Here is a 22,955-nt window from a genome sequence, read left to right on the forward strand (position 1 = left end):
CTGAACATGCCACAAACAAAAGTTAATTCAAAACCAAACACACTGTGAATCTGTGGTGTTTCTGACAATGCTGACCCACAGTGCATCCTGTGACTTCTCTTGGTTCTGAACACCCAACGTGCACACTTTATAGTGTGTAGGCCATCACACCACACAATGCCAAACAGGCACTGAAAAGCCCTGGCACAGATTCAAGATGTTTGTACGTAATGAAGGCTTCTCCTAATATCATTTCTGCTCTTATAGAAATGCAATAGTTTAGACACGAAAAACAAAGACTTCATGCTGTCCTCCCATTATTCCTCAGCATATAATATCAGATTCATATAATTGAATTCGGATGTTTGGCTTCTTAAGGATTTCTGTTTGAATCTCTAACTTGAGATTTATTTTATAAAAAAAAGAAATCATTAAATTAATTTTGATTGGGATTAGGATAGGATTTTCAACAATTTCTAAAATGACTCTGAGTATTTTTCTGCCAGTTTATACCACACATTCATGGAGCTACATTACCAGCTCGTACATTATCAGGTTGTAATTGTACAACCAAAATATGAATCAACTGTGAAGAACACTGATACTGCTCTATGTCCTGCAGCATCAAATTTCATCCAAGATATAATTCTTTATGCAAAAATAAACAAGCATGTCCATCTCATTAGCACATACATTTTCATTCATCTTTAGTAAATGGTAAAATTTTATGCATCTGAAACAATTGCTTTTAATACACATTTCTTTATGATTTACTGTCAGTAAGTGATTTATATACCTGTTTTATATACCTATACACCTGGCCTTACACAAAAATTGCTTGGGCCAAAAGATGTCACAAGTGGAAAACAATCGGATGGCCAGAACTCTCAGAACATGGTAGGGGAGGCAGACAAAGCAAGATAAATCAGCCTGGCATCTTGTATTTTCTTGGTGGGTCAAGGGAGTCTTCTGCAAACAAGTGAACATTTTGGAAACACTCCAATATGTTAGCTGATATCCAGACCTTAAGCATGGTTAATGTATATTTCTAACAAGCAAGAACCAGTCAGGAAAGGGGCCTGCAGTCAGAGGGTGGCAGGTGGCTGAGGCAGGTCCACAATGGGCAGATCCCAGGAAGGACCCTGGCAGCTGTCTGCTGGTTGGTAAGTTCAAAACAACATCAGAGAAACCACACTTGGTGATACAGGGTTGGGCTGAGGTCAGGGGACCAAGTTGGGCTTTCACCTGTAGCTATGACTTCTGCTGACAATGGCCTTTTGGGAGGGAAGCAAGAATAGTCTTTCTACATTTCATAGAACCCAGAACACCCCAAAGAAAAGCCCTGGATCCTCACCTACAAAGAAAGCACTGGCAGAAGCTATGTTTTCAAATGAGCCTTTAAAACAATAAGGTTGGTGCAGAAGCCTGATTTCTGTGTGAATCCAACTCATCCATTAACTAATGGCGTGACAGTGGACAAGCCAAATTTTTCAGGGCCTCAATGTCTTTCCAAAAAACTGAGAAGGTTGGGCTACATATTTCCAGAGGATTTTGAACTTCAGAAATGCCCAGATTATTAGCACATAGGAATATCTACATGAACACACATCAGGATGATGCTGTATCTATTGTAAGAGCAAAGTTACAGTAACAATGGCCATGGCCCTCTCTTCTTCTTGAGCTGGCTATGGGGAGGGAACATTTCCTCAGAAACCACAACTGTTGAAACTACTCCAAGGGGCTGACAGTTAATTCCTGTTTCCTAACCTCCTGCCTCGGGAGCCCAGCAGGACTGATAATGGGGGTACTTCCCCCAGATTCCAACCACAAACTGAAAAGGGGAAAACCACACTACCCAAGACCTTTCCAGCAGAAGGTAACTGTGGCCAGAAACAAGAAGCCTGTCTGTAGCTGGCGGGTTTACAGCTCTGGCTTAGGGATGCATGGAGTTACCCAGCAAGGATTTCCAATTTTCCCAGGATAAACTATGCTAGCGCTGATGAAATCTTGGCTGTGGCTAGCTTCCCCTCTACTCACATCCTTCTTCCCAAGACTGCATTCCATCAACAAGTGGACTTTTCATAAATCTCTGAAAAATTTCCCACTCAAAGTTCTAAGTGCCATACAATCTTCAGATCCTTTGATGAGTGACCTTCTGAGCATCTATGCACCGGCTCTGTGCAATGAGTCTGAAACCCCATATCTAAACAAGACTGAACATGATCAAGCCCTATGGGACTTCATAGTCTAGTATGGGAGACTAAATACATATAAGTAAAAGCAAATGCAACTATTAACTCTAATGGAGAGGGTATAAGAATAAATAGGATGCACTGTTGATGGAGAATAAAGAGATAGGTGCAAAGGGAAACATTTTTGTGTGGTGATTAGAAAAAGTTTGCCCATGGCCCTGACGCTAAAGCTGAGACCTGAAGCTGGCCAGGAGCCAGGTTTACAAAATGAAGCTGGGACAGTTATAGCATCCACAGTGCCTATTTGTACAGAACAGGAGGCAGCCTGTTTCCTAGATGAGAGGAGACAGGTTGGTAGAAAGCTCAACTGATTCCAAGAGCTGAATAAAGTCCTCTCTCAGTGAAGCAAAAAAGTGGAATGAGAGAGGCAAATCTGACAGAATCACACAAAATTAGTGGAAATCTCGTTTTCCCATAGACATTTTCCTCCTAAGTTCAATAGGAAAACATTAAGCATTTCAAACAGGTCTTAATAAAAACAAACCTGGAGCTGGGTATTGGGGTGAATGCTGGAAGAGCAGAGAGGCAGAACAAACCACAGCCACCTTACCTTGCCAATTCCTCAGCTGATCCTGTTTCCTCAGACTGGATGCCTCTCAGCTGAACTATGCTGCTCAAAAGCCTAAAAGCTTAACCAGCTCTAGTTCCTGGTCCTCACGCCTTATATACCTTTCTGCTTTCTGCCATCACTTCCTGGGATTAAAGGTGTGAGTCACCATGCCTGGCTGTTTCCAGTATGGCTTTGAATTCACAGAGATCCAGATGAATCTCTGCCTCTGGAATGCTAGGATTAAACGCATATGTGCCACTATTTTCTGGCCTCTATATCTAGGGGCTGTTCTGTTCTCTGACCCCAGATAAGTTTATTAGGGTGCACAATATTTTGAGGAACACAATACCATCACAGGGCAGCAATATAGTCTTATTTCTATTTTCTATTTATTTTATGGACAATAAAGTAACAATTGGAATAAGTGTGGAAGGTTGGGTAGAGAACCAGAGTGTAAGTCAGGGAAGCGATGATGGAGGCTTGGATAGGTCTTAGTCTGTGTTCTATGCTGTGAAGAGACACCATAACCAAGGCAACTCTTATAGTAAACAACTAATGGGTCCTTGCTTATACAGTATCAGAGGTTTAGATCATTGTCATATCTGGGAACATGGCAACACACAGGCAGACATGGTGCTGGATCCACACTGTAGCAGGAGAAGAGAGAGCCGACAAGGCCACACCTCCTAATCTTTCTCAAGTAGTACCATTCCTTGATGATTCTTTATTTAAATCACAACAGTTAGTAAGTCTCAATTCTCCAGGTGATCTTTGGCAATGTCTGGAGACAAAACAAACAAACAAACAAACAAATAAAAAACCCAAACAAAACCAAACAAAACAAAAAACCCAAAACGTTGATGGGCATAGCTGGCAGGTACTATTGGCATCTACTATGTAGAGGTTATACACAACAGGGTCCCTCTCAAATACTTAACTGACCTAAAATGCCAATCATGTTAAGGTTGGAGAACTCTGGACTGAGGAATGACAGAAGAAATGGAAGGAACATTGAATTAAAGGTGCATTGGGCGGCTGAAATGGTCAGGAAATCCAGAGAGCTTAAATGAGGACAGTGGGGTTGGGAGGCAAACAAAGGCTGATGTTCTGATTTCCGTCTTGAGGAACGGGCAGGAAAGCAGGACTATACCCTCATTTGCCATCTGATACACCGAATCGGTTGCTTAGTCAATTGCTTAGTCTCAAATTCTAGATCTATTTATCAATTGTGGGTTTCAAGGCAGAGCACCACAAAAGCCAGGCTGATGCTGAAGCAGGAGAATCACAAGACTGAGGTTAGACTGGGCTGTATAGAAAGATCATTGAGGGTGTGGGAGAGGAGAATCCTGCTATGACTCTGATACATCATCCACAAAATAGGGATCAACACTGATATAGGGGCTGATGAGATGGATCATCAGGTACAAGTGCTTTCCTTCAAAGCCCAGTGGCCTGAGTTCAATTCCCAGAACTCACAGCAATGGGGAGAAAGAACCAACAACTCTCAAAAGTTGTCTCTTGACCTTTACCCATGCTCTGTGACAGCTGTGCACCTGTGGTCAACACACACACACACACACACACACACACACACACACACACACACACACACATAAATAAATAAATAAATAAATAAATAAATAAATAAATAAATAATACAAGATCAATTATGCAATCATGTCAAATAGGGCATGCAGTATGTACCTGGTTACTTTTCTTGATTCTTTTTCTTCTTATTGTTGCTGTTATTAGTTGAGCAAGTCTCTTAACAACTATCAGATAGTTCAGACACATGAACTTGGCTTGAAAGCCGTGAGCATAAAGGTGACAGATAGGATTTAAAGCTTTCGCATTCAGGCATAAACAGCAGAGAGACATCCAGACTTGAACCTTGTGTATTCTATTAGCAAATCAAAAGAATGAGAACGAACAACAAGGGGACTGAGGGGGAGCAAGTAGTGAAGAAAGGAGGAAATTTCCAAAGAACATTAGGTACCCAAAAGTGGGTGTCTAAGAGGAGGTGCTGTATAGGGCTGGGCAGAAAGAAAATGGAACATTTCCCTTGAATTTCAAGATCACTGGTAACTTTTCTCATTCCAGTTAAGAGATGGGAATATAAAACTAATTTAGAAAAAAAAACAAAAATTAGTGGGTGATGATAGTGGGTGATAGATGTAATTCTCATACAAAGAAAGTATGGGAATTTAAAAAAAATGAATTTGGCTGAGATGAGGAAACTTGTCAAAGACTGATAAGAGGGATGGTATTTCTTTCTGTTTTGTTTTTTCAAGGTAATGTTATTATGTACTGTGTGTATACAGTTGGGAATACTATAATAGAAAGAAGAAATAGAGATCCAGGAGGAAGAGAGAGTGAGTAAGGTACCAAAGTACTTTGGAAGATCAGAGTAGATAGGAGAGATGGCCAGGCATTTGTTGGGGGACTGCACTTTACAACAGGAGGCTAGTAAAGCTAGTAAGGCTAGTAAGGCTAGTAAAGCTTTGCTAGGCTAGCAAAGCTGTGCACATTGACTTGTAGTTTTTTTTTCATTTTCTTTTCTTTTTTTTATTTATTTTTATTTTGCAATACAATTCAGTTCTACATATCAGCCACGAATTCCCTTGGTTTTTATCTTTAAAAAGTCACAGGAGGGTGTGTCTTACCATTGTTATTTTCATACTGAAGTGTGGAGTGAGGTATTGTTGGATGTAAGTAAAAAAATGCATTTATGTGTTTGAATACAGACATTCACTTTGGAAATTGGGAATGCTAGCTATAAATGGTAGAATTGCTAGATGTCTTTTGAAAGTTATAATTATGAATTTTAAGGAAATACAGTGAACTTCATTATTTTTTATTTTCAATTATGTATTTATGGGGCATGAGTGACATTGCAATATATATATATATATACACACAATGTGTATATGTATTATATATTGTATTATATATATGTATTATATATCAGATTAGGGTAATTGGTCTCTGGTTTTCTCCTGCAATGACTAATTGTTCAGAAAGGAGAATTCCCATTGGACTCATTGAGGAGTTGGAGTTATGCTATGTCAATAGGACACAGGATGACACCATAAGGCTGAAGGTGTTTGCAAAACAGTGCTTATACCAGTGGGCCATGGAATCTAAGATGAGATGTGAATACAGGGCTGATGTGCAGGGGATCTGTCTTGTGTTAGATCTGGAGTGATGGAGGAGGTGAGAAGAAGGGTAAGATACCAGAGAGAGTGGCCTCTACATCTATATTTCAGAGGTTATGCCTAAAGAGATGCAGCCACAGTATGGCCAGATGAGCTGGGGAGTGGAGTGGCATGGAGGAATAACTGTTATTGTTGATGGGTCACGGAACTGAAAAGCTTGAACTGAACTTGGCTGGTTGTCTACCAGAAGGTGGAGTCATTGAGAGTGACAGTGGTGTCTGGCCAACAGGGGAAAATAGAGGTTGAAGTCCTTAAGATGTGACTAACAGGGAGGGGACTTTAGACAGAGAAGAGACAGGTGGGCAAGAACTGAGACACAAGAAGCCGCTTCTTCCACAGCCTGACCCTGAAGTCCGAGAGGTGTGATCAGGGAAACCACCAATTCAGAGACCAGAGGACAAGGTGCTGGACTCCAGCCACGGAGTCCCTGTTAGGGAGATGAGTGGGGTTCAGAGGGGACTCACTGACTCCTTGGCCCTCATCTGTACAAGGCAATTACACAACTCGAGGCCTGGGCCTGCTTGCTCCAAGCCTCTCTTGCTCCTTCTTTCTCACCCTGCTCCTCACTTCCAGTGAGAAGGGAGTATTTTCAGAAGTTTGCAGACAAAATAACCACAGAGCAGGCTAATTAAGTGGTTCGAGTGATTTCAATGGAAGCCCAATCTTAGTGCCCGTGTGGATTAGGTGAAGTCTGCTTTTATGGAACGCACATTTTTCTGAAAGTACTCTGGAACCTCCAGCACACTGCTTTAAAAACACACATTTAAGTTTTGTCTTAAATACTATGAGCTCAAAACACTACATGTTTTTATCAGTAAAGGAGGATGTCCAACTAACCCAAAGTTGACTACTATGGCCTTCAAATCTGACACACATCCTTACACAACACAGATGCTCTCAAGGCATTCCTGGCAAGTGTCCAAATCAGGAATATCACCAGAATTACAAATGGAATAAAATGAGACACTGAAGAGGAAGTGACCTTTCCACAGTCATCATCCATAGGGGACAGAGACAATCTGTTGAGCTTGTACACTTAGCCATTGTCACATGGCCATATGCTTCAAGTATACAGCACATATACATTTATTGTTCCCTCCTCCAGAGCAGACATTACTGGACTGTCATCGAACAGTCCAACAGAATTTAGTTACAAATCCATTGCTCTGGGAGCTCCTACCGGTTGATCAGTGTTGACAATAGAGAGGAAGTCTCTCTGCTGTTCATGCCCTAGACTTTCATTTCCTTTGTTTTCTCGGCTCTCTGTGACCTGTGTCTCTGCTTAACTACAGAGACCAGTTCAACTTTGATTCTGGCCCTCTACACTGGGAAGATAATCTTGGTCTATTGCAAGTTTGATATGGGCTGAAACTTAGTCCCAGACCCTTTCTCCCTTTCCCAGTCTCCTCTTCATCTATCCTTCCCCATCACAAGCCAGCTCAGTGATCTAGTGTCAACTAATAACCTGTTTCATCTCAGAGTCCTAAGCTGTGAGCTATCAGTAAGATCTTCAGTGTGGACGGTGTAGCAGCAGAACATCAGGCATGGCCTCACATTCTAAAGACCTTGGTTGGAAACACACTACCTAATGATACTAAGATGTCTCTTAAAATGGGAGAAAACAAAGGACACCTCCATTTCAGACAACTGAATTTGCAACACAGAAATTCTTTGAATTTTGGAAGGGAACCAGAATGTGTAATGAAGACAATGGGTTGGGGGGTTGAGGATAAGTGAGGTGTTACTGACAGTACAATGCTGGAAAGTCATTTGACCTTGACTATGGTTGGTCTGTAAAAGATATCGGTTAATTTAAGACTTCTGGTCCTCAACAGTCCCAACACTCTGGGTCAAGTTTACTCTTATTTGAGGAACCCTGTCTATATCTGCAGTCTGGTAGTCACTGGCAGTACCACACAGGGACTTGCTGAGGTGCCTTTAGTTTCCATACATTATATGAATCTATCATTCCCTTTCTGCCGCGGTTTCCTCTTTTGCCCACTGCTACTGGGGGCCCAGGAGAGTTGAGTCAGTGGGTCTAACATCTTTCTCCACTCTCCCTTCCCCATCCCCAGCCATAGGGCAACAACATCTTCATGGTGTGCTTTGTAGTGCTTTGTAGGAGTTACACAGCTTAGTCTAAAGCCAGAGGCAGGATAGGCAAACTGCCAGAGTAGCCAGGACCCAAGGAGGCTTGGAGGCTGTAAAAGGCTGTGAAAAGTCCTAGAGACACCACTCAAATTCTTGACTGTGTGTCAGACTCCTCCATATTCCCATGGCAGCAACACACATTTGCTAAACACTGAAGGTCCCCAGAATACAGGACTGATCTAATCTGTCCCTAGAAGCCACTGAACTAGATATAAACAATGGAGACAAGTTATAATGAGACATCCAATGAGGCAGCTCAAGGGAGCTAGCTCAGGAACTCACTTATCACATACAGCCCTGGCCTGACACTTGCTGAGCTTTGTCCCAGGAATTGGGATCTAGCCTTTTACAAGGACTATGGGAATTTGTAGAGAAGGAAGTAACCAAGCCATGGGCATTCACACTTACAATGAAGACACCTCTGGCACAAGAAGTTCAAACTTTCACCAGAAAAAGAATTTATTTTTCTTTACCACAAATACTTTCTCTGTAATTTTTCTCAGGGTGAGATGGTTGCTAATTTAGGCCCTTTACTTGCTTTCCAACAGAGACCTAAAATTTTGGTTTTATTCTATAGTGTCCTGGGTCTGGATTCAAGAAGATTATGGGCTTTCAAATCTCAGCCCCAAGTCTGCCAAACTTTCTAAACCTTAGTCCCCCTACTTATGATTTTATTTTGTGTGTTTGCATTTTTTATAGGGGCTGGGAATATGACTCACCCAGTGAAGTGCTTGATTCACAAGTGTGAGAACCTGAGTATTAATTCTAGGACATACAGAAAGCCAGACAAAGTGGCACATGTTCGTGATCCAAGAGCTAGGGAGATGAAGATAAGGGACTATTTGGGGCTCAGTGGTCTGCAAGACTAGTTTAATTAATAAGCTGTAGATCCCAGTAAAAGATCCTATCTTAAAAAGAAAGGAAGAAAGAAAGAGAAAGACAATGTAAAGAGATTTAACACACAGGAGGGTGCTGGGTGGCTGGCTGGAGAAGAAAAGGCATTATCATAGGCATTGTTGCTCTTCTCCAGCTGTGCACCCTAAAGACCACGAGGCCAACATTTACGATAGCAATTTGACAGTTGTTGGTGTTACTGATAGCCCTCTGATTGAATTTGAAGCCTGCTCCATGCTGGGAGGGATGGCTACCAGATACTGTAAGTCTGGCCAACACCTTAAGGTCTGGGGAGGTTGGAGGCATAGGTGAGAACTTATTACTGTTGCTTAATTACGCTGGCATAGTGTCACATGGACTTTTAAATATCTATGCTTATACCTATAGACTAATGCTACTCCCAGCCTTCATCAGAGATGCCTCTCTTTACAGTGGACAGTGAGCAGAGACTCATGACTGCCCCAAATGCTGGGAACGAGTGAGAGCTCTGAGTTCAGCCCTAAGCAAGACGTTTAACTCATCCCCTCTAAGGCTCAGGGAACATTTCTAAAGAAGGAACTGGAAGTATAGAAGGGCCAGAAGACAGGGCAAAGAGTTAATAAAATGCCATCCTCTAGACTTCATACAATCATTGCAAATATGTATCTGTAGACACAACCTGCAGAGTCCATTTAGTGTTGCTCATATGTCTACATGTTTAGGGATGATCACTTGAGACTGGACAACCTATGAGGGTTTTTCTGGGACATTCTGCCTGCAACTAGGGAGCCTGCTAAGCCAAGTGACTGCTGAAATTTCTTCGAATGCCTTTGGGATGTCATACATGGTGTTCACTGGTGTCCTACAGAGATGTCACTCAGTTTTACTATGCATTGTTTTGTGTGAGATGCCAAGATGTGCATGCTGTGTCCTACTTCATGTTGCTTGTGGTAGCCGAGAGGAGACACCCCACCCTCACCTATCAACATGTTTTCCCTTCCTAATGAAGCCTCCACTCACCCTTCTTTGGGAAGAGGGGTCCAGATCTCCTCCACAAGAGACTGACAGGAGAGTACTATCAACTGCCATGGTGACTGACGTCATGGACAACATTGAGTTTCATTTGTCAGGTGAGGAACAATACTGGAAATGATTGCCCCCAGGACGGGCCTGGTGTACCAAGTGCGTGTGTACTCCAGCATGCTCACTTTGTTTTCTTCTTTTTTCCTCTGACCTTTAGACATCTGCTACATTGTCACCTGCTAAACAAGCCATACGGGCTTGGTATAGAGAAACTTAACACATAGAGAAAAGGGGGGAATGAAATAAAACATAAATTGTTACCTTTAAGGGAGAGTTAGCAACTGTGAATACCTCCCACTCTCATTTATGTAGTTATGTATGTCTCTAAAAAGTAGGATTCCATTTGTATGAATGGTGCTGAATTCCTAAAAATGAATTCTGTTTTAAACTGTTCTTCCTATTGCCACTTGTCCTGGAAATTGAAGTGTCACAGTAGCTGCTTTAACTTATTAGAGAAGGAATAGCGCCTCATTTAAATGTGGCTGAGCCTCTTCTGTTAAGACTTATTTATAGAGGTAAGTTCACCACAGCCAACAGCTCCTGCTAGCAGGACATATGCGTTCGTGGCCCACAGCAAGAACATGATGAGATAAATGGATTTCCCTTCTTTAGTATACACACAACAAATGCTGGCTCAACTGCAAGACTAGAGAAATAAATAAATGCCATTTATTCATTTCAGGAACCAAGAGTCAAAAACCAAAGGACAATCTTCTGGGTCACAGTGAACTGGAGAATAAAGAGTCAACAAGATTCACCTTCCTTCGAACAATAGTTGCTGGCTTCTAGAAGGTTCTTCTCAGAGCCATAGGTTGCCTGTGAGATTCTTTCAAAACCTGGACAACCTGGGATTGGGAAGATGGCTCAGCCAGTGAAGTGCTGGCTGTGGGAATGTGAGGAACTGAGTCTAGATCCCAGCACCCATGTGAAAAGCCATGTATGCCAGTGTGCGTCCCAGTGCCGGGGAGCTGAAGGTAGAGGGATCCCCAGGGCTCGAGAGCCAGTCTACCTGTATCAACAAGCTCTGGGTCCAGTGAGACATTCTGTCTCAAAACCTGAGGTGGAGAGCAATAGAGGAAGATGGCCAACAAGGATTTCCGGCTTCCACACTCAAGTGCAAATGTGCACACTTGTGCATTACACACTAAACAACAGCAACAAAACCAGCCAGATCAGGGTTGGTGGTGTCTGGTCTTAAAGCATCAAATTTGGGAAGTGCAGTGACTCTGGTCATGAACACTATTATTTTGCTGGAAAAACCATCACCAAAGAGAAACACTAAAGTCTCTTTTCTTCTTGAGCGTATGACTGGCTAATGGCTCTTAGTCATTAAGTAGGAAGAGTCACACTGGGAGAAAGCTTGGGGGGGAAATGCATACAACAGAACACAGAGAGCCAGTGATTTAATTATTTCTCACATTCCCCTCTCCTTTGTAGTTAATTAGACAACACCCCCTTCTCCACCTTATCTCTCTGGTGAGGTCATATCAGCTATTATCTGCCCTCTAGTTTATGTAAAAATCACCTGAATAATTCATTATGCCAAGCAGCTTATCATCTTTCTTCTACATCCCATTGCTCAAGAATAATTAGCGATGAAATATTTCAAACCCACAGAATGATAGAGAGGTAAACAAAACCACCCAGATTTAACAAAGGTTAGCCCTCTTTCATGGTTGCTCAGTAAGTTTTCAATAAAGCTCCTCAGTCACCTCTGGCACATTTACCAGAATATACGGTCTTCTGTACAAATTCTTGTATGTGTGGCAGGTATTTCCCTGAAGTAATTACTTTATCAGTCAGCTAATGGTCTTTTCTGTTCCAGTATGACCCACTCCACAGGACAGGGCATGGAGCCAAGCCTTATATGCAGCATGGCTTTGAGCAACACAGACCCAAGCTCCAATCCCTGCTTTCTAGCTGAGAAAATGCAAACAAGTATCTATGCCTCGTTTCTTACATTAGGGATGAGGTAAGCAAAGCCTTAGACAGTGTGGAGCACATGATGAGTAGTCGTTATCAGCATGTGTGTCTGTTGTATGAGGTGGACATTCCTCATAAAGTCCTAGCCAGCCCAGTTGGAGCTGTACTGGTCAAGAACCAGTTCCTTTACTTGGAATTCACCAATATATTATCCTAGTGAAATGGCAATCTGTTGTTAATTTTATTATTATTATTATTATTATTATTATTATTATTATTATTATTATTTTAAATGTACAGGTAACTTTTCTCCATGCCTCTGATTTTCAAAATGGATGAGATTTTTATAGTGTTTGTTGTTGTTGTTGCTGCTGCTGCTGGTGAGTGGTGGTGTGTGTGTATGGTGTGTGTGTGTGTGTGTGTGTGTGTGTGTGTGTGTGTGTGTATGGTGTGTGTGTTCATGTGTTCAGTTATTTTATATTCACAAGTAAGGCTAGAGGTCAACCTGGACTATTGTTACTGAGGAGTTGTCCACCTTATTTTTGAGACAAAGTCTCTTATCGGCCTGGATCTCACTCATTATGCTAGACTGGGATCTGCCTGTCGCTGTCTCCCCAGTGTTGAGATTACAAGCACATGCCACCATGCCCAGCTTATTTATGTGGGCCCTGGGGATCAAACTCAAGTTTTTATGTTTGCAAGGCAGACACTTACCGACTGAGCTTTCAGCCCCAGAACTGTATAGTTTTAAAGCACTCAAGTTTATGCAGAGCCTAATGAATCCATGAGATAAGGGAAGGGGTGGCCATAACCATGAAGAAAAGCCTCCATGGAGAAAAGGGATACAGACAGTACTTGACTATCTTTAGTTCTGTATCTTCTCTCTTTCCTAGCCTTAGGCTCATCTATTATTCATCATTAAAGCAAATTGCTTTTGAAAGATCATATCTTTTTAATTCCATAACTCTCAACAATAGTTGAACTTCAAAAATCACATGTGGTATTTATAGATGCACACACACACACACACACACACACACATACACACACACACACACACACACACATACACACACACACACACACACACACACACATCACCATCACCACCACCACCACCACATGACCTCATTCATCCAAGGCATTCTAGATCTCTGAAAGTGATGGGGTAAGCAGTATAGAGGTGGGAGGGGGTGGCTAAAGTTTTACCAAGGCAGGTTTATAAACCTAGGATTGAGAACCACTCTGGATAAACTACTTGAGCTGGGATCTTAAGATGTAAGGATTTATATTTGGGGATTAAGTGGGAAGTCTTCTGTTCAAAAGGAGTAACTTTGTAGGTGGCATGATGCTAGTCCAAGTCTTCTGCTGAAAATTACATCTTCCATAGGAATGAAGTGTACCGGGGTCCAGCCAAGCACTGTATAAATCAAAACACATGTCCACAGCTGGGACAAGAGCATTAGGACCACCTAGCTGGATTCCATTGGAATGAGTCTGTGTGAAACCGTGCCAACATAATTGTAAACAATCTCCCTGAAGAAGTTAGATGAAGGAGAGCCAATAACCCCATCAAACACTAACAACAAAAACTTCCATTGGGTTTAACTCAGTTTTCCAGAAAAAAAAAATTACATAATGCATACACTACAAAGTCTTGTGAACAAACACCACCACATATTAGAAACTGGAACCCAAAGACCTTGACACGAAGTCCCTATTTTCCTCCACCAGTGCTTCCAATTTCTCTCCCCCTTCTCCTGCTTTATCCCCAGGAGTTATAACTTGCCTCGGGTGCGGGGCAGGCACGTGCTTACTGACTGATCTCACAAACCACATGCATCTGCAGCTAGAGACCTTTTCAAAATCATACTTCTCTTTATTTATTATGGTTTCCATGGCAAGAAGAAAATAAAAGGAAACTGTTTAACAGCAAAGACAATACAAGAAGCCACAGATCTCAAGCCGGCCACAGTGGAGTGTAAGGTAGCTTTCTCTGTGTGGACAATGCTTTGGAACTTGCACCAACCAGATGGTGACTCTGATGGTGTGTAGAATTTGGGCCTTCTTTTAGGCTTCTGCTGCCAAGTTTTCCATTCAATGGGCCTCAAGAAATCAGACAAGTAAGAAGGATTTCAGGGCCACTCAACTTAATAATCTGTTTCTAGCCCAGGCCATGAGCCTGGTTGATTTCTTTCATCAAACAGATACGGGGAATTTGGGCAACCAAGAGACCACACTGGCCCTGTCCCTTAGGCTGGAGTCACACACGGGTCACACTCTAGAACAGCCTGGATAGTTAGGTTGTCTCGTGCACATGGCAGACTATGTCAAAGCTGGGCCACTCCCACTGAGAACTCTGGATCCCACCTTCATTACTGAGATAGCAGTGTACTTTCCTGCCTTTGTCACCTTGGCTCATGTCAATCACAGCCTTTGGATTTCCCTCTTTAGAAAGAGGTACCAAGTCCCAAGTGACACATTCTCACCACCATTTGCTGCAAGGGAGGTGGTCTCCTGGGTCAGCCTCCAACAGCAGCCTGCTCACAAAGCCCTGGAGACCCGAGTGTGGGAAGGACAGCAGGAGCAATGGTTTCTAGTAATTTGTTTCATTTTATTTTTTAAGGGAGGGAATTCCCTCCACGGACTTACCTAACACTAAAATGGGCTTGACATTAGACTCGCCCTGCATTCCTCATGGTGGTACTTTTCACACAACTTTTTATAGCAGTAGGTTCCTCTCTGTCTAAAACAGCAAGGGAAACCCCCTGATTCTTTAACTCATTCACATCTCTGAATGCTTTCTTAGGTGATTCATGCTTAAAGCCACATCCTAATTCAAAGGAAAGGGCAGATAGATGAGTTGGAAGAAAACACCATTTATTTCCCAGTCTTTCTGGGCTCAGTAACATAGAAAGAGTAACTAATTGGTAAAATCTTGTAACTTCCAATAAGCAGAAGATATTGTCAAGGGAAAAAAAGAGACTCTTTAAAAAAAGAAAGTGTGTGTGTGCACGAGTGTGTATGTGTGTGTGCATGAGTGTGTGTGTGCACATGTGTTTATGCACGAGTGTGTGTGCATGACTGTATATGTGTGTGTATGTACAAGTGTGTGTGTGCATGATTGTGTGTGTGTGTTTGTGTCTCGGAGAACAACTGGCAGTGTTTTTCTCCTTCCTCCATGTGAGTTCACAGATCAAACTCAGGTCATCAGACTTGGTAGCCAGCACAGTTATCCAGTGAGCCACCTTGCCAGCCCAGAAGAGACCCCTATGGGAAAAACTAAAGAAAAAAAGATACAGTCTGTAGATTTTCCCAGGAGGGTGGGGATGGGCAGCTGTCCCTAGCCTGGGAACCATCTATCAGTAAAGTCAACAGTTATTCAGATAAAAGCCCGGCTCTTGTCTGCCTAAACTTGATCCTGTAGATGGGTTTTATCCTAAGGGTGATTTTGAATTCCTTTATCCCTGTCCTGATGGTTCATACAGTGACACTTCCCGCCTTCATCAACCTTTACATGAAGATTAAGGTACACTTAATGAACTCAAGAGTAGTTCGAAGGAGAAGAGGAGCAGGGTGGGGGGTGGGAGGAAGCAAAGAGAGACCATAAGGCTTAACTTTGTCTGGCTGACAGCATCACGATCCTGGGGTCAGAGGGTGGGAATTTTGTGCAGATGATATGGAGACATGACTGGAGGTTGGAAATAAAGGCATCTGCTTCACTGCGTGTGTGGCAAAGGCAGCATCACTGTCAGACGGAGCCACTGACTATGCACCTGCTCTGGCGCTTTCACTCTTCTTCTCTCTTCTCTTCTTTCTTTCTTTTTGTTCCTTACAAGATGCCATTTTAATTTTTTTATTTATGCATGTGTGCCTGTATGTGAGGGCCTGTGTGTGAGAATACATGTGAGTGTGAGAGTGCCCCTTGGAAGCAAGGAGGGCAGAAAACGTGTTAGATCCTTAGAGCTGGTGCTACAGGTGGTCCTGAACTGTCACTTGGGTGCTGGGAACCAAACAGGGGTCCTCTGCAAGAGCAGCAAGAACCCTTAACTCCTAAACCATTGCTCCAGCCTCCAAAATATTGTTGTTGTTGTTGTTGTTTTAAGACGAAGTCTTTAGTCCAGGCAGGCTGACCTTGACATTGTTCCTTCTACCTGCACCTCCTCACCTCCCCAGTGTTCTGACTACGAGCCTGCACCGCCATGCTCAGTTTACGCTGAAGTATGGATCAAGCTTGGGGCTTTTAACGTGCTCAGCAAACACTCTACAAACAGATCGATATCCTCCTTTCCAGATCTTTCTATTATCATTGTTCTATCTGAGATGGTGAATACATCTTCCTCCTCCTAGGAAGCCTCCCCGGATTACTATCCACCCACCAGCCACCATCAAAGTAAAGGCAGCATGGCGGTGCTGGCCATTGGTTATCTAAAATTTTATCCTTTGAAATTCTTATTTACTTTGGAATTCATGGACTTACAAGCTGATAATTGTCTTAGTTAGGGTTTCTATTGCTGTGAAGACATACTATGACCACTGTAGTCAGACCACTTTCCTTTGGGCCACCAACCAGCTCCCAAATAAAGATATGGAGACTTATTATTAATTACGAATGCTCAGCCTTAGCTTATGCTTGTCGCACTAGCTCTTTTAACTGATATGAAAACACTCTTCAAATCTCTAACTCCTTTCAGGTTTGCATGACTGCAATATACTTTTTTCTCTTGAGCTGGTTCCACTTCCTGTTAGCAGTCTTCCTTGGCATCTCTAACTCCTTGGGGTCTCCAGGGCAATAGAGGCTTCTCCTTCACAGCTTCGCACAATGGCTTCTCTGAACCTCGATTCAGGGACACCCCTGACATATGCCTGGCCTCATTGGCTTTCCTTAATTGTGGAGGAATATTCCATAGCCCCTGTCTTCTATCCTTGACTCCAAAGCTAGAACCATGTGATCAAAACTGCCACGTTCTGCTGCTTGCTGGGGCTGTAACATGGCCCCCTTGTTCAATTACATCTTCACCAACTTTCAGTTTTCGATGGTTTCCTGTTGGGGAATATTATTTTAAGGTGTATTACTTTTGTTTATGTTTCATTTGCTTAACTCTGTGAAGCTGTGTTACTGTGCCTGTGTGAAACACCTGATGGTCTAATAAAGAGCTGAACGGCCAATGGTGAGGCAGGAGAAATGATAGGCGGGGCTAGCAGGCAGAGAGAATATATAGAAGGAGAAAACTGGGATCAGGTAGAAGTAGCTAGAGAAGGAGGAGGACTCTAGGGGCCAGCCACCCAGCTACACAGCCAGCCACAAAGTAAGAGTAAGATTTACAGAAGTCAGAGAATGGGAAAAGCCCAGAGGCAAAAGGTAGACAGAATAATTTAAGTTAAGAAAAGCTGGCTAGAAACTAAGCCAAGCTAATGCTGGGTATTCATAGTTAAAAATAAGCCTCCATGTATGATTTATTTGGGAGCTGGGTGGCATGTTCCCCCCCCAAAAAAAAGAGTAAAAACCAACCAATAACAATTTCCTTTACTGCCTAAGCTTGGCTGTTCTGAAACTTGCTCTGTAGACCAGACACTGGCCTCAAATTCAAAGATCTTCCTGCCTCTGCCTCCTGGATGTTGGGGTTAAAGGTATGCACCACCATATGTAGCTCTCAGTTTTTATTTAATCTCTTTCCACAAGTTGGAATTTTAGCTGGTTGGGTCACTACTCCCTTTATTCCTTTTTTTTTTTTTTTTTTTTTTTTGGTTTTTTGAGACAGGGTTTCTCTGTGTAGCTTTGCGCCTTTTCCTGGAACTCACTTGGTAGCCCAGGCTGGCCTCGAACTCACAGAGATCCGCCTGGCTCTGCCTTCCGAGTGCTGGGATTAAAGGCGTGCGCCACCACCACCCGGCTTATTCCATTTCTTAACCTGTTTAACTCCTTGAACACAGGATTTAGCTCCATTCCACTCCCTGGTGCTCCCTTTCTTTTCAAATTGTACATTTTGTGTTTTTCCTTTCTCAGCTTGTTCCTTTTCATTATAAATCTTCATTAGAGTTACCACTAATAACCACACGACAGAGTCAGTACCAGGCTGTTTGGGATTTCCTCTGCTAATGGAACTAATTCCAAATTCTTCACTTTAACCTCAGGCAGACTTTTTTGACAATGGTAAAAAGCAGCCATATTCTCCATCAAAATATCACAAGAATGTTATCTAGGCCACATACTTACATTCTTCCCCTCTTGAGTCAGCCCCCCCCCTCCCCAGTTCAAATAACCTTCAGCACCACTGTCTTCCATGTTCCTACCAGGCTGGCTCATTATGCCCTACTTAAAACACTAAATTGCTCTCCTAATCCACAGTCCCACAGTCTATATTCCTCCAAACAAAAACATGGTCCAGCCTATCACAGCAATATCCCAGTCCCTGGTACCAGTCTCTTTCTTAGTTAGAGTTTCTATTGCTGTGCTGGAGAGGGAGCTGAGAGTCCTGCATCTTAACCATAGGCAACAGGAAGTGAACTGTGATACTGGGCATAGCTTAAGCATAGGAGATCTCAAAGCCCACCCCCACAATGACACACTTCCTCCAACAAGGCCACACCTATTGCAACAAAGCCACACTTCCTAATAGTTCCACTCCCTATGAGCTTATGGGGGCCAATTACATTCTAAGTACAATAGTAATACAGGGTTGCTGCTGTTTTTGAGACAGAGTCTCTCTCCATTTCCCAGGCTGAATTTGAACTCATGATCCTTGTGCCTCAGCCTCCTAAATGCTTGCATATTTGGTAATAAAAGTTTTTGTTTTGCTCTACTGTATTTTGTTTTGAGAAAGGATCTCATTTTGTAACCCAGACTGGCCTAGAATTCACTATGTATTTCAGGCTGGACTAGAACTCACTATGTAATCCATGTTGGTCTAGATCTCTCAGTAATCCCCTTGTCTCAGCTTCTCAAGTGCTGATATTATAGATGTGAGGTACCATGACTGACCCATATTATATTCTTAAAGTCCTTCAATTTATACCCACTGATAAAACGTATGCAAGCTGGACTAACATAGGAAGTAGGGATGTTTGTCTATAGAAACCATCTCTGCATTGCCCAACAACCATGCACTGCTGAAAGGTTGCTGCAGGTGGTAAGCTGTCTGTATGAGATAGTTTCCCTCTGTTTCTACCAGCCAAATGACTTTGAGAAAAGACCTCTCCCCCATGTACTTTAGTTGTCTTGTCTTTAAAAACGAGCAGCTGGTCAACCGAGCCATCGTGCTTCTTCTAGCTGTATCTCTAGGCTCTGCACCTTCCTGTAAGTGTAACAATATGAGAACTTGTGGATGCCAAAAGGGCTTAAAAATGATACTACTTAACACTTAAACACTTTACATGCATTGATTCATTTAATGTCCTCAATAACTCCATGAAGTAGATATTACAGTTATGACCTCTACACTTTAGATGAGGAAAAAGGCATAGAGACTAATGACCTGTGTCATATCTAGCTGGAGCTGGACTATGTATGTCTAACCACCAAATACACAAAATAATTAGCATATCCCAGGATAAAGCTCTTGACATTTGCACACTTAGAAGGTTAGAGAACTGTGTGAGAATCAGTTTAGCAACCGGAGAACACGACCAAGGCTACAGTTTCCCTGTCTCCTCTTAGCAGATTCCCTCACATTATCCAGGGCACAACAGAACCATCGAGAACCACAAGCTCTTTGGAGAAATGGTACAGACTGGGATAGCTTGTGTTCAAAGATAACATGATCAGCTTGGGATGTCTTTGTCAACTACTGACCTATCTGTGTACTGAGGTGCTCTGCGGTGGGAAATACTCAGATGATACTGGGTGAGGGAATATACCAGATGAGGAAGAATGACCCAGAAGAAATTAGAAAAGAAAAAGGCTCTCCAGGGGGTTCTCAAAACAGCCACTGTCCTGACCACCAACCTGAGTCTCCTAGAAGCAGGCACCTTTCACTGAGCCTGATCCCAGCAGAGCAGGATCTTGGCAGAGGAAGAACAACATCCTTGCTCATTGTAAAACCAGGGCCATTGAGAATCAGCAAACTAAACACAGCTCTGCTTGGAAAGTGACTTGCTAGGCCCTTCAAAAGGGTAATGATGAGAAGTTGTAATGCTGTCTGGATTCTGAGTCCATGACAATGAGGATCACATCCTGAATGGGACTTCTTTGCCATTCTCACATTACCATTGAGGAGTTTTGTAAAAACAATGCTCAGTGTCATTCAGTTCTATACCCGTGGGCTTTTTTTATCATTAATCCTTTGGCATCAGGGTGGAGCTGCTGGGCACAACACCGTATAAACTCCAGTTGTTGTTGCCCTCATGCAACCTAGCACACCTATAAGTCAACACCATCTTTGGGAAAAACAGCAAGGCAGTGCCACCAGTGCCCAGGCTGCTGGTAGGCACTGACACATACTGCTGATAACTCAGAAAGAATTCCAGATATTAATATTTTCTTTGATCCTACCAACCATATACTATTATACTGACTGAACCACCATGCTTTTTGGGTTAAAAGCATTCCATAATAAGCTGTACATTCTTTGCTACTATGCCATTGATTTTCTGACTTTATTTTGCAATCCAAAAGTTATGAACCATCCCTCCTAGTTTCTGAGCCTAAAAAAAAAAACAAATTCTTTTTTCATATAATGTCTTCTTTATGTGGATTTATTTGTTCTGGGACTGGATGCATTGGCAGGCCGTGGGTTCTCTCTGAAGACAGACTGCACTCCCTTTCTGTTGGTTTGGTGGTAGCTTTTCTTTGAACACTTCCTGTCTGTTTGTCCTTTTTCACAACTGACTCACCCCTGGTCAGATTCCTAGCACTCAGCCTTCACAAGAAAAAAGAGGTCTGTTTTCTTGCCTGTCTTCTCTCTCACGGGCCAGTGGGCACTCTCAATGTTCTCCTGTCTTTTGGAGTGGAGTTTAAAGACAATGCCCATCCAAGTTCTTGGTCATTAATTTTAATACAGAATAATGTGAGAGATTCCACTTAAACCCCAGTTCAGGAGCTACCACATTCCGGGTATTCACGGGGTGCTGGAAATGCTGAATGATGAATCATGATGTGTTCTCAGGAAGCTCACATGGTACATAAGAGAGGCTATGAGGGTGGGAAAATGGCTCAGTCAGTAAGTGCTTGCCACGCAAGAATGAGGATCTGGGTCTGAATCCCAGCACCCATATATAAGCCAGGCATCTGTAATACAAAACACATCTGTGATCACAGTGCTATGGGAGGCGGAGACAGGTGGATCACTGAGTTCACTGGCCAGTCAGCCACCTAATCAATCAATAAGTTCCAGGTTCAGTAGGACCCTGTTTAAATAAATAAGGTGTTGACCTCTGATCTCCACATCCACAAACATGCACCTGTATGCATATGTGCACACATAAACATGTGCATTTACATGTGTACAACACACACACACACACACACACACACACACACACACACACACACACAGAGGTCATGCTTAAACACAGCCACAACTGCTCTGAAGAAAGGTAAGCATGGTAGTTAGTCACAGGTATAGAGGAGAGTCTGGTCCCACCTGAAAGATGCCAGAAAAAAACACCCTAAAGCCAAAAGGGGTCATAATTGACCTGGACCTAAAGGTAGAAGTCCTGGGGCTGGGGCACAGGGCAAGTAATGGATGGGTTAACGTGAGTGCAGCCGAGGGTCGTAAGTAAGTGTCAAAGCCAGATCATGAAGGGTTTTACTCTTTGACCAAAGAAATTTGAAGTTTATCTTAAAGTAGAAAGGAGCTAGCCAAAGGGAGAAACACACTGGAGATCTATCATAGCATGGTGTGCTGGTTAATTTTGTCAATTTTTGGTACAAACTAGTCATCTGGGAAGAGGGAACCTCCATCATTGTCCTATGAATATACTTAAAGGGTGTTTCTTGATTATTGATTGGTGTGGGAGGATCCAGCTACTGGGCGGGGGTGGGGGCAGTACCATCCTTAGAGAGGTAGTCCTGGGAGGTATAAGAAGGCAGGCTGAGCAAGACATGAGGAGCAGGTCAATGGGCAGCTCTCATGGCTTCTGCTTCAGTTCCTGACTTGAGTTCCTGTCCTGACTTCTCTTCATGATGGACTGTAAACTGTAGAGTGGAAATAAGACCATTCCTTTTCCAAGTTACTTTTGGTCATGGTGTTTATCATAGCAACAGAAAGCAAACTAGAATGCATGGTATGTGGCTGAAAAGGACCAAATCCCTGCACTAAAGGAAGATTGTGAGTCCCTGTCTTACATTATCTTACACTGATACAGTATCTTACATACTCTCTTACATTGCTTCTTGGCCTCAGTAACAACATCCTAGTATAGGAAGACTCTGAGCAGATTGGTTGAAACTTGATGCCAATTCGTGGAGAAACTCAGGAGACAGCACTGACCGTCAAGCTCTCGAGGAGCTATGTTTACCTGGCATGGTGGTGTATACCTGTAATCCCAGTACCTGGGAGGAGGAGGAAGGAGAGTCAGAAAATAAGGTCAATTTTGGCTACGTAGCAAGTCTGAAGCCAGACTGGGGAGCTCCATGAGATTCCGTCACAAGGAAAAGCAAGATCTGTGCTTGTTAAGTCCCGTCATCTACGGGAGGTCAAAGGGCAGTGTCCACCCTGGAAGTTTCCTGGGACAAGATCATTTGTACAAGGTCATGGCATGAAGGACCCAGATGATGGAGAATACTGTAACTGATACTTACAGATGGGATGATGTGTGGGACAGATCAAATGTTAAGACACTAGGGAAGGTATGGGAGACATGATACAAGAATCACCATACCTGTTCCATGACAGCATCGTTGTGCAGAATATTACAGCATTTCTAAACCGAAGAAGCTGAAGTAAAAAGAAATCGATTCAACTGCCTAAGCATGAACACAGTGGCAAC

Source organism: Peromyscus eremicus, chromosome 4 (assembly GCF_949786415.1).
Source record: "Peromyscus eremicus chromosome 4, PerEre_H2_v1, whole genome shotgun sequence".
In the NCBI taxonomy this organism is placed as follows: Eukaryota; Metazoa; Chordata; class Mammalia; order Rodentia; family Cricetidae; genus Peromyscus; species Peromyscus eremicus.